This window comes from Diabrotica virgifera, chromosome 2 (genome assembly GCF_917563875.1).
Source record: "Diabrotica virgifera virgifera chromosome 2, PGI_DIABVI_V3a".
Classification (NCBI taxonomy): domain Eukaryota; kingdom Metazoa; phylum Arthropoda; class Insecta; order Coleoptera; family Chrysomelidae; genus Diabrotica; species Diabrotica virgifera.
The window spans coordinates 112,618,328-112,631,165 of NC_065444.1; the positions used below are offsets into that span (position 1 = coordinate 112,618,328).

The 12,838-nt window shown below is 29.9% G+C and overlaps 2 long non-coding RNA genes across 2 annotated transcripts; one reads left to right on the forward strand and one right to left on the reverse strand.

Annotated features, from left to right (window-relative positions):
- The first annotated feature begins 2,466 nt into the window (after positions 1-2,466).
- On the forward strand, positions 2,467-6,630 carry LOC126880189 (uncharacterized). Its single transcript, XR_007696469.1, has 4 exons — positions 2,467-2,689; positions 2,799-2,959; positions 3,081-3,314; positions 6,103-6,630. It is a non-coding gene; the product is annotated as an uncharacterized LOC126880189 (long non-coding RNA).
- Positions 6,631-7,118: 488 nt separating this feature from the next.
- LOC126880190 (uncharacterized) lies at positions 7,119-12,632 on the reverse strand. Its single transcript, XR_007696470.1, has 2 exons — positions 12,054-12,632; positions 7,119-9,085 (listed from the first exon to the last, which is right to left on the reverse strand). It is a non-coding gene; the product is annotated as an uncharacterized LOC126880190 (long non-coding RNA).
- Between the last annotated feature and the right edge of the window lie 206 nt (positions 12,633-12,838).

Below are 12,838 nucleotides of genomic sequence, written 5' to 3' on the forward strand. Positions count from 1 at the left end.
TTTGTGCATTTATCTGATAAATTTAAATGGCGCGCCATGGGTAGAGGAGATGAGATTTGACGGTTATCGCCAGCGCTGTTAGTGCAGCGTTGCCACATTTAGTAGGTTTCTACTTTTTTGGTAAATTTTTGATATTTTTTAAAAAATTCTAGTAGGCAATATTTTTTAATAGATTTTTGGTATATTTCAACATTTTCTTATGACAAAAATAAAATTTGCTTTTTAATAGTATTTACCCCATTTCTAAATTAATTTTTAGACATTTTGTTACAATTTCCCAATGTCATTACCAAAAATAAGATTCAGGGGTGGGATTCTGTGTACAATCGCTAACACCGCCGACCGCTTTCTATCAATGTCAATATATTTGAATTTTTAGTTTTAATTCAAATATTTTCTTGTTTTACTAAGTGCCACTTCAGCATCAACTAGCAAAACTAGAAAATAATTCAATTAAAGCTAAAAATTCAAATATTTTCACGACAATTGACATCGATAGAAAGCGAAATGTAGATATCTACAGTGCACGGAATCTAGCCCCAGGACATAGATGATTAATATTAAACAGAAATGAAACTGGATTCTGGTGTAACAAACTTGCAGATTTCAAGTATAGCAGTGCAATCAGTACCTATTTCAGGTGTTATTGAAGAGTTCTGGCATTCGGTGAGCCTGTTAGAAGCTAACGATGGAAAACTAAAATATCTAAGGCCCGGTCTTTTCACCTCCGGATAAAAGTTATTCGGAGGTTTATTTGACATATTTACATGTAATCTGCCGGATAAAGTTCCTAATAAATATTTATTCGGAGGTGAAAAGACCGGGCCTAATTATAATATATGTAACTTTGCAAAACAACAAATATTGTGTTTGCGTGTTTCTAATATAAAATGCGAAATAATTGTTTGAAAAATATGATCCAGACATGCAGATGTTAAAATCAGCGGATGACAAAATATTATATACAAATATTAAATATAAAACTGATAAAAATTAATAATAGTTGGTCATTTTGTTCCACAGTTAAAATATAAAAAAGTTTTGTTTTTGTTTACAAACAGTCATATTAATTTCTAGTTAAACTCCCTCTGTGGCTCAGTGGTAAGAGCGCCTACCTTTGGACCGAAAGGACCGACTGCTCGCGAGTTCGAATCTCAGCAGGGTAGAGAATTTTTCGTTTATTATAAATTAATAAATGAAAATAGTTTCTATCCTTGTGGGATCGGTACCCATCGGGGGGACCGCAGACGTTCGGATACAATTAGCGTCTCTGCAAAGACAATGACATCGACTTTGCAAAGTAACAAGATACTTACTCAACACACACACTACACATAAAGTCGACTTTACATTACATGATTTATCATATGATTTGGTCATGGAGTGAAATTTACATGTTTACACTGTGTGATTTGTCATATGATTTTGCATTGTTTTGTCATAAGCATTGTCATGCGACTCGTCATGGGAAAAATCATATGACAAATCACATGATAAATCATGTAGTGCAAAGTCGACTTTACACTAGCTACCTAATTGGTAAAATCCACTGTACCATCACCATGCCAATGCCCATTAGTTGTCGAGGCATTAGCTAAATAAAAAAAATTTCTAGTTAGTCAGCTGTTATTTTTATTATAAAAAGTCCTAAATTATATACAAATATATTAATAAAGTTTTATAGTATATTTTAGTTTTTGATAAGTAGATTTTAGTAAGCTAAACTTACAGTAGATTTTCTAAATAAAATGTGGCAACGCTGTGTTAGTGGCAGTTTTGTTTTGTGCATTTGATAAACTTCATAAACTGAAATGGCGGATAATATGGATTTTTCAAAAAAGAAAACAAGATATTGCAGCTGTTGTATTGATTCATGTAAAAATACTGAATATAACAGTACTGGATGCATTTATTATATTCGGAAACATTGCGTACATGTCCTGCATCTACTAAATCCTTTCCTTGTTTGGTGTTGCTGATTGAAATTGGATATCATGGGAAATAAGACTTGAATCCAGTATAGTGTTTAATATCCATTTTGATAGAATTCAAACAAATTACAATTCATACAAATTACAAATTTTAATAAGCAAATCAGTAAGCACACAAAAATAAACAGAGGTAACATTTAAAATGTTAAATAATTCATTTAAACGTATTCTTTTTCTCAATGGTCTCTTGCGTAAGCAGTCATCCAGTCGCACGAACTTATATATTAAATATTAAAATTATAATGAATAAAATAAAAAAACATAATTAATTTTACTATTAATTCTGTGTATTCATTTAGTAATCAGGTTACAATAATATTTCAGTTCATAATTTGTGTCTTTCTAGATAAGTATCTATTTTTCTCGTTTTGTATATTTCACATACATAAATTTTATCAGAAAAGTATAAGTTTCAAACCGCGAGAGAGCGCTACCGTCGAAACTCACAGCCAATAATATATATTTCAGATTTCGGATTTATTCGCGCTGCATGTCTCTTTGACTTTTGTTGGTGGAGACAAGAGACAGTTGACAATTCCTGACTGTAAATTGTCAGATTTTTGGTTTGATTGTTGTTTTTTTGCCAAAAACTTTTTGGTTAACTTATTACTTATTTATTTTTAGAGGTGATAATACATATTTTTATATAAATATAACTAAATCTTACATTTTTTTAGTGGTAAAAATAAGATAAAAAAGTAAGTATTTATTACATTTTAATACATTATAAATATGGAACTAAAAACAGTACACATATTATTTTTATCACTATGTATTAATTTATTAATGAATTATTGTTATTTACAGATGAGTGATCATTTTACATCCATCCAGCGATGAGAATTTAGAAGGAATTGACACTTAGGGAGTACCAAAAAATTTAGATTATTTTGAGGAAACTGTGCCTTTGTTCGATGGCGATAAGTATGTCCTGGAACATTTTGGCATCATCAGAGTAAAAGTAGTAGGTAAGCTTATCAGAAAGATTTAGGCACTCTAAATATTCTCATTATCAAAAAGGAGATTCGCAAAAGATTTCTCCGTTAAAATGTTTGACCATTTTCATGCTAATGAGGTAATTACTTTTAGAGATGTTACAGGTCCATTCAACACATCCAAAAGTTGTTTACACAAAATAGTAAGGAGAATCACTTTTTTATCTGCTGAATACGTTCGTTGGCCAAATGAGTAAATGACAATGAAAAACAGACTATTTAAAGATATTTTCGTTATTGCAATTTCCCAGGGGGCTTATGTGAAAATCGATAAACCAAAGGAAGATCCAGATTCATATTAAAATAGGAACAAAAATATTCAATACAGGTAAAAATATGTAATATTTTTGTAATTACATATACAGAGTTAACCTAGTTAAACAGGGTTAAGGCCGGTTTTTCAGTGATGGGTTAACCTATTTATTTTTCAGTCACCGAAATATTTATGGTTAATCAGTTTTTCAGTACTAGGTTAGAGATTAAGCCCGTTTAAATTAACCAAGATTTTAACTGATACTCGTTAGATGGTTTAACTCCGAATTTTGTGGTTACGCTTGTGCATGGGTGCAGTGAATGCATCAGAGTCGAATTTGGAATGTTTATTTTGAAGAGAATAGTTAGGTATTTTGTTTTTATCGTGGGAAGTATTCTTCCTTGTTATTATTATAAGAAAATTATATATTATTATGGTTATTATAATAGGAAGGAATTGTAAGGAAATATGTTTTTATAACTGTAACAGGTATCTTTGTTTACACATACTTTAACAGGATTTAATGCATGATTCCTAGTAATATTTTTAAAAGATAATTATGTCTATACAGCAAAATAATTATTTACTACACAGTTCGACTTCTTATTTCCTGGCTACTAATTTCCAATAGCAATATCACCCTGGTCTTTGACAAACGAAATCGGCAAAAAAATTCTAAATCGTCCCAGTAATTGTAAATGGTCTCTTCTGTTATGAAACCGAGGTAGATGCTATGAACTAAATAAAGAATCCGAACTTGATATTCCATTAAACATTTTTTTTTAATTTGGTTATGAAATTGTTTTTATATATTCTTTTGAAGTTATACTTCTTTGCGATCGAGGGTGAAATTTTATACTTGCCTGGTGCATGCGCAGGACAGACAGTATGTAGTTCGTTGCTAATCTTTCAAATTATGTAGGTATGTATCAGCGCAAATAAGTCATTAAAAGAATATATTAGTGTTTTTAGTAAATGTATTATTTATTATAATTTTTGTGTCTTTGGATTTGTCTTCCTCAGTAATAAAATATTTTATAATAATAGTAAGTATATTTCCTTTAAATTTTAAAGTATTTTGTCAGTATGTATGAGAAATCTTGTAACCTGTCAAAGCAAAGGGATTTAGCTCAGTGGTAGCACGTTCGACCGGAGATCGAGACGTCCCTGGTTCAAAGCCTTGTGTTATCTAACTTTTTTTTTATTTTAGTATTGTTTTAATAAAAATTTTTGGAAAGTAGTAAGTAAAAATTAGTTTAATCTTTAAATACAAATAACCTGTTGAAAGTATATTTATTTCGTTGAAATCATATATAAGTATAACTTCTTAGGTGCGTACAAAGTACACACACATTCTTTTTTCTGTCAAATTGCTCATTATTTCTCGAATTGCACATGCGCAAGTACAATTACTGCAGCCAACATAAGAAAAAAAGTGGTTAGCTAACTGAAATTTTTTAAACTTGGTTTAAAGCACTGAAAAATGCTAGGACAGTTAAAATATTGGTTAAAATTTAAACTAGGTTAGCTAACCAACATTTTAACCTCTCACTGAAAAACCGGGCCTTAGACATGCAATTTATTTGAAAATTAGTTTATGTATACAAATAGGGCCAGTTATCCATTCATAGTTTTCAAACCTCTCTAAACTATCTGTACTATCTATTACCCAAAGACATTGGATATTATTTTAAATGTGTATAAATATGAAACAATTTAACAGAAATTTTCATTAGACAATGATAGATACAATAAGTTGTCCTCCTCACCAACAAATACATTTTAACCCTTAATTACAGACATTCCATTATTACAATGTTACAGAGCCCCAGTATTTTTTACCGGTCATTATAAAATAGAGTCGATATATAGGTAAAGCTAATAAAAAGAAAACATAAAAATTATGCATTATTATTTTTCTGGAGTCTCTAGATATGGGAGAGCTGGTGAAATGAGTGATTTTTAATAATATAATACAAGTTTTTTAAAGAATAATCTAATAAACGATAATTGTGGTAACATTTTTGGTCTATTGGAACAAACGGCCATAAATGCTATGAACAAAAATTTTGATTTTTGTAACAAATAAACCTAACATAGAATTACAAAGAAACAGAAAATAGCATTGACAACAATTTATACATCCATGAAAAAAAATCTGCAAGAGTTTAAATTGTGACAAAATTAAATGGCAATTCCATTTTTGCAAAGTTTCCTCCTCCAAATTTAATCTTCATTAAAGGTCCCCGATGATTTCCACAGTCCATTTCTTCACTTTTTCCATAAAAACAAAAAAATATTATAAACATTTCACATTTCACCCATGTAAGACTAATTAATACTTACTTAAAACAGACCTCTGGTAATTTTTACCGGTTAAGATTTTTATGTGGGTTACAAAAGAAAAAAATATTGACAATACACACTACCCGCTTTGACTAGTACTGATATACAAACTGCCCGAGAGGTACAGAGACACATGAACTTAAGTGGTGAGGTTACCACAAAATTTGCATTGTAGGAATGCCCACCGGTAATAAATATCTGATCTCTGTATAAGGGTTAGCGCCGGACTCCACTTGCGATTTGCAGTCGCGAAGATTGAACACATTGTTTCAAATACAAGTCAATCCATGATTATTTAGTCGTAAATGGATTGACTTGTATTTGAAACAATGTGTTCAATCTTTGGGACAAAACTATCGCACAACTACAAATCACAAGTGGAGTCTGGCGCTTAAAGTGCATTTAATATACCTATATTGATAAGCTTTACAGAAGATCTGTGCTTGGACCCACAATTTTGAGATTGCAGTTAATTTTTATATTCATATCACTCAATAGGCACATATTTTTGTTTCAGGCACAAATGGTTTATGATCACGAGAAAATGATCAGGGATATATTTGTTGTATATCCAGGTTCTGTACACTATAGCAGAGTTTTAAGGAGATCCAATTTGTTTGCAGCTCTTCCACAAAGATGTGGTGAATACTATATTTTAGGTGATAGTGAATACACATGTTTAAACATTTTTTGACTCCAGTTAAAGACAAGGGTCATTTAAAAAGACAGTAAAGAAATTATAATTATTGTTCAAAAATATTGTTTTGGATTTCTCAAACAAAGATTTATAGGCAGCTGTATCACCATCCATTAAGAAATATTAGAGATATAGTCCCATTTATAAGGGCTAGTGCAGTGTTACATAACTTAGCAATTGATGATAATTTGCCCATCAATTGAATGTTGATGCACCTCATCTTCTCATTACCAACAAATATGAAATTGATGCTGTATATAGGTGGTGTTACAAAAAGAAATTCATGCAAGGTTTAAATTTGATTTTGTAATAATTGTGTTTAATAAACTATATTCAGACACTTTCAAATTATTTGCTTTATTAAAACAAACCATCATTTTATAATAACCTATGTATCGATGGCTTTAGTATGAAAACCTCCTATCTTATTTTGAATGAACTGAATTTCACAAGGTAGGGTCACCAGCGACCCCAAAAATATTTTTAAAAATAAACGACATTTCAATATTTTTTAAACTTATTTAGCAAACATAAAGGATTCGATTTCTAATCAGAAATTGTATTGTTACATAACAATAAGCAATACTAATATACAGAGTAAGTCAAAATATAAAAGCACTTATATTTGACATATCGATGGCAGAAAGGCAGGACCTCATAACTGAAAAATTTGTATAAAATGAGTTACTTCGGTTTTCACTTTAGAATAAGTGTATCAGCACCTATTACACATACACTTATTCTAAAGCGAAAAGCGAAGAAACTCATTTTCAGTTATGAGGTCCTGCCTTTCTGCCGTCGATATACTTTATAAGATATCATTGATATAAACAAAGTTAGAAGTTGAATAGTTTATTTTTATATTATTTACAATCTTTACAAATACTAAATTGATGTTCTGCACAGTAAACACAAATATAGCAGCCTTTTCTATCCTCAGGTGGGGTCAAAAATCAGAAATGTGCTGCATTTACGACTAAATGTGAACTTTCATAAAAACATACGTATCATCGGAGTAACTCGCATGTCAAAAAAATTTGAGCGGTGGGGTCACAGGTGACCCCACTTCGTGGTTTTAGGGTTAATAATAATTTTGGATATTGTGAAAAATGAAAGGTAGTTTACTCTTTAATAAAATTCATATTTTTTGACAAACCTAGTATACAACTGAAAATTTTTTATATTTGATGGTTGTTTAAAGGTTTCAAATCATGCAAAGCTTTTATAAAGAATAACTTGTTCCTAAAATTGATAATAAAAAAGTTTTTCATATGGTTCCAACCATGGACGTATAAATAAAGATATATCTTTATTTATACGTCCATGGTTCCAACTTACTGAGACATAAATTTCTTTGCATTTATTTTATTATATTATGATAAGGTTATTAAAAGGGTACAAATGTAAAAACATGCATTTTAACTTTTGTTCTGTGTCATGGATAACATACATGTTTTATTTTCATACAATGTTTACATACAATGTTTTATGTTGTTCATAAAACAACAGCTAACACACTACATATTTACATAATTAACTATTTAGATAGGAAATAAGCCACAATTAAATAAATAATTTTATTAACGTTTCGACACCCAACTCGGATGTCGTTGTCAAAATACAAAATACTACTAAATTAAACAAAAATGTTGTTGCTAAGTAAAAAATTCTTCTAATAATTTATTTAATTTGACTCATTTATATTGGCAATTCAGACATATATTATACATTTTAAAGTAGAAGACTTTAAAATGATATTGCCAATATTTATGAGTTGCGTTCCTGGGACGAATTTACTGAAAGATAGTTCATTCGATTACATGAAATCAACCTCAACTCAAGAATATCCGTCACAAAAAAAAATCATAGCATGTGATCTGTCTTTAAAAAGAAAACCAAATGCAACGATGACAGTAAAATTCTCGCGTTAGAGATTCCATAGTAAATCACTTTTTTTGCATTTGGTTGTCTTTTTAAAGACAGATCACATGCTATGATTTTTTTTGTGATGGATATTCTTGAGTTGAGGTTGATTTCATGTAATCGAATGAACTATCTTTCAGTTAAGTCGTCCCAGGAACGCAACTCATAAATATTGGCAATATCATTTTAAAGTCTTCTACTTTAAAATGTATAATATATGTCTGAATTGCCAATATAAATGAGTCAGATTAAATAAATTATTAGAAGAATTTTTTACTTAGCAACATTTTTGTTTAATTTAGTAGTCTTTTGTATTTTGACAACGACACCCGATTTGGACGTCGAAACGTTAATAAAATTATTTTTTTCAATTTAATTGTGGCTTATTTCCCATCTAAATAGTTAATCATAAAAATGCCACAAGAAAATAGCTTCAGAACAATATTTACATAAAGTACAAATAACACAGAACATACATTTTTCCAAACTTATTGAATTAATTTCTAAAATTAATTTGAATTAGCATTTGTTGGAGTCTTCTTCCTGTGAGCAGATCTCTATCACGAATTCTACCTTCTATATTTATTCCATTGACATTTCCATAATCAATATCTATATGATTGTTTTCTTCATCACCTAAACCAATAGGGGGTACATTATGCATACCAATGCACAAATTGTGCAGCACAGTGCATGCATTATTATTTATTTTATTCAGCCATGGTTGGAGTGTAAAATTCTATGCCTCCATTTTAAAATCCCATTGCATCTCTCTATAGGGGATTCAGTTCTTCTGTGATGAATATTTCTTCTAGAGTAGCAGGTAATGCATTTTGGATGGATGTCAACATCAACTGACTTAGAGCATATCCAGAATCACCTTAAAGTAAGAATAATTGCATTGCTACAAAATATTATGTACATTTATGGCCTGAAGACCATGGCAAATAGTTTATGTTAACTCACATTAAAAAAAAGACCTGTGTCTGTTGTTATTAATGTTTCTAATAAATTGGTAGGCTACACTATCATTGAAAATACTTATAACTAAGTATCATGACTGCTAATTAAACGAATTAATTTGTTGAATCGAAAAGATCTGCAAAATGAAATGAAACTACTTGAATTAAAAGGAGTTTTGTACACATAAATCTATGTATTTACATCAAAATGATGCTGTTAGCGTGATTCCTTGGATAAATAATATGTGTAATAAATAAGGTGATGAATCACCTGTAATTTATTACAAATTACAATCGAAAGTAGCAGAAAATAATATGTATAAGAAAGACGATATTGTTCTGATCTTAATGACCCAGTATCAGATTGAATTATTAAAGAAATTTGGTAGAAACCTCATTTGTATAGATTCCACACATAGCACAAACAGTTATGATTTTCTATTAAGTACTCTTGTTGATGAGTATGGAGAAGGTATTCCTGTGCCATACTTAATTTCAAATAAAACGGATAAATTTTTTATGGCCCATTTCTTTTAAATTATTAAAACTGAAACTGGATCTATAACTGCTAAAGTATTTATGTGTGATGATGATGCTGTTTTCTATAATGCTTGGGTAAGTGTAATGGGTTTACCGCTACCTTGCTTATTTTGTGCTTGGCATGTTGATCAAAACTGGCAAAAACAATTAAAAACAGTAAATAATGGCTCTCAATAAGTTAAAGCTGAAGTATATAAATGTTTAAGACTTCTAATGAACAGTACCAGTGAAAATGAATTTAGCAATCTTCTAGAAAATACCCTAAATGAACTTCACAACAATGGCACTACAAAAGAATTTACTATTTATTTTCAACATAACTATGCTAATTGAGTGAAATCATGGGCATATTATTATAGGTATGGATTGGGAATAAATACAAATATGTATTTAGAAGCATTCCATAAAGTCCTAAGCATATATTTTATTTGGAAGGAAAGAAGGTAAAAAGACTGGATAAAACGACAGATGATCTAATGAAATTTACTAGGGATAAACTGTTTGATCGATTGACAAAAACAATAAAAGGAAAGTCAACTTATCGAATTACCTTAATCAATAAAAGTCAACAAAGTAGCTTTGAAATAAGAGGAAATTACTGGCATTTTTCAAAATTATACAGGGTGTTCCGAAAAGATTGGTCATAAATTATACCACAGATTCTGGGGTCAAAAATAGGTTGATTAAACCTCACTTATCTATATACAATAGTGCACACAAAAAAAGTTACAGCCCTTTGAAGTTACAAACTGAAAATCAATTTTTTTTTCATATATCGAAAGCTCAGGAGATTCTTTATTGAAAATGGACATGTGGCATTCTTATAGCGGCAACATCTTAAAAACATTAAAGTGAAATTTGTGCACCCCATAAAAATATGGGGGTTTTGTTCCCTTAAACCCCCCAAACTTTTGTGTACGTTCCAATTAAATTATTATTGTTGCACTATTAGGTAAACACAATATTTTTAAAACTTTTTTGCTTCCTAGTATTTTTTTTGATAAGCTAGTGTTTATCGAGATATTTTGAATATTTGTTGAATCCGCCACATATTTGTATATGATTAAGTACGATTATAGAGAGCTGTTAATAATCTGAAAATTTATTTATAATTTAGATCATTTGGTATATTTTGAAAAAAAAGTTACATCTTGATAAAAGGTGACTTATCAAAAAAAGACTAAGAGGCAAAACAGTTGTAATACTGTGTTTATTTAATGGTACCAAAATAATAGTATAATTGGAATGTACACAAAGATTTGGGGGATTAATGGAATAAAACGCCCATAAAATTTTTATGTAAACATCTTAAAAAAGAAGCTGCATCCCGATAAAAACTGGCTTATGTAAAAAATACTAAGAGGCAAAAAAGTTTTAGAAACATTGTTTAACTAATGGTACCACAATAATGAATTAAATGGAACATACACAAAAGTTTGGGGGGGGGGGGGGGCTTAAGGGAACAAAACCCCCATAAAATGTTTATGGGGTGGACAAATTTCACTACCTATATAATTTTATTTTAAGATGTTCCTGCCATAAGAATGCCCCATGTCCATTTTCAATAAAAAATCTCTAATAATTTTCGATATATTGAAAAAAATCGATTTTCATTTTGTAACTTCAAAGGGCTGTAAATTTTTTTTATGAGCGCATTTTTAGGTACTAAGGTAAGTTAGGTGCAATCAAACTATTTTTGACCCCGGAATGTGTGGTATAATTTATGACCGACCAATCTTTTCTGGACACCCTGTATGATATGACAGAGAAAATTATTCAAGTAAAATTTATAAACCCCAATGCAAATACCTGAGGGATCAGTTCTTATTGTACTATTTTTTATTTGCATAAATTCATTATCGCTACTACATTTAGAAGTAAGATAAAATTATTTGCTGATGATATCATTATAATTCATTTTAATAATATCCAGAACAACATAGAAAGTTATTTTAAAACAGTAATTATGGAGGAAGATGATACTTTTTTACCTACATATTTTTAGTAATTAAATAAATGTAGTTAATTAATGGACTAGATCATAAATTGTTACATCCCTTTATTTACAGCGTAAGTTGTGATACAAATTATTAAACTTGAAGGCTAGAAAAAATTTGAAAATTTTGTAGGCATAAACATTTTTGAAAACATGATGTGCTTTATTTAATATCTTACTCATTAAAATAATGGTTAAAAATTCTTGTACCATAAATAAAGTAAATAATCACGTAATATAGAAATAATTAACAAAATGTTACATTTTTCTGAAAATTCATAATTTTTGGTGTTTAATCTTATGATCTTAAAAATCATAAAGAGGAACACATTTTAATTTGTCACTATTACCTGTATTGACTAAGGTTTGCTTAATACAAATTATTCTTTGAATATACGTATAAAGATGTTTTGTTTGCGTCTTTTGATCCCTGAAAAATTAGGCGAAAATAAAAATTATACATTGAAATTGAAATTAAAATTTTTTTTCCTTGCATTCTTGGATGAAATGACAATGACATCCGTCAACACGACTGCTTTCATTAATATTTCTTCATTCTACCACATGGCGCTGCCATCGCGTCAAAATATTTGCAAAAATATATCGCTCCCATATCGCTCGGGTAGGCATATTCGAGATATACATAGGATATTCGCAAATACTCGCCTGCCGTTGGTGAACTGAAAATCAACTGTCATCAATACGCCTAACTTCACGCGCAACTATGATATGAGAATTATAAAAAAAATGCATTACAATCCAGATCCCGTAATTTTTTGAGCATTATTAGTGAGTACAAAGACATACATAGTAAATTTGGGTCAATGTCTCTACCAACAAAACTTATATCCTGGGAAAAATCAGGATACGTTCGGGATATGCAGCGCGAATAAATCTGTAATATATATTATAGCTTAGCTCGCCGTGCGTGGCGCGCTTAAAAACCAGAAAAAAATAGTTACTATGAGAATAAATGTGAAATAACATAAAGTTATTTCATTTCCTGTAATTCATATATCTCATAAAATATATTTTCAATCGCTGTGTCTAGGTACACGCTAACGTGTACGCAAATAAAAAAGTTAGGTACACGCGAATTAAACTTCACCAAGCCAGTGAGTGACGTCATTATTTA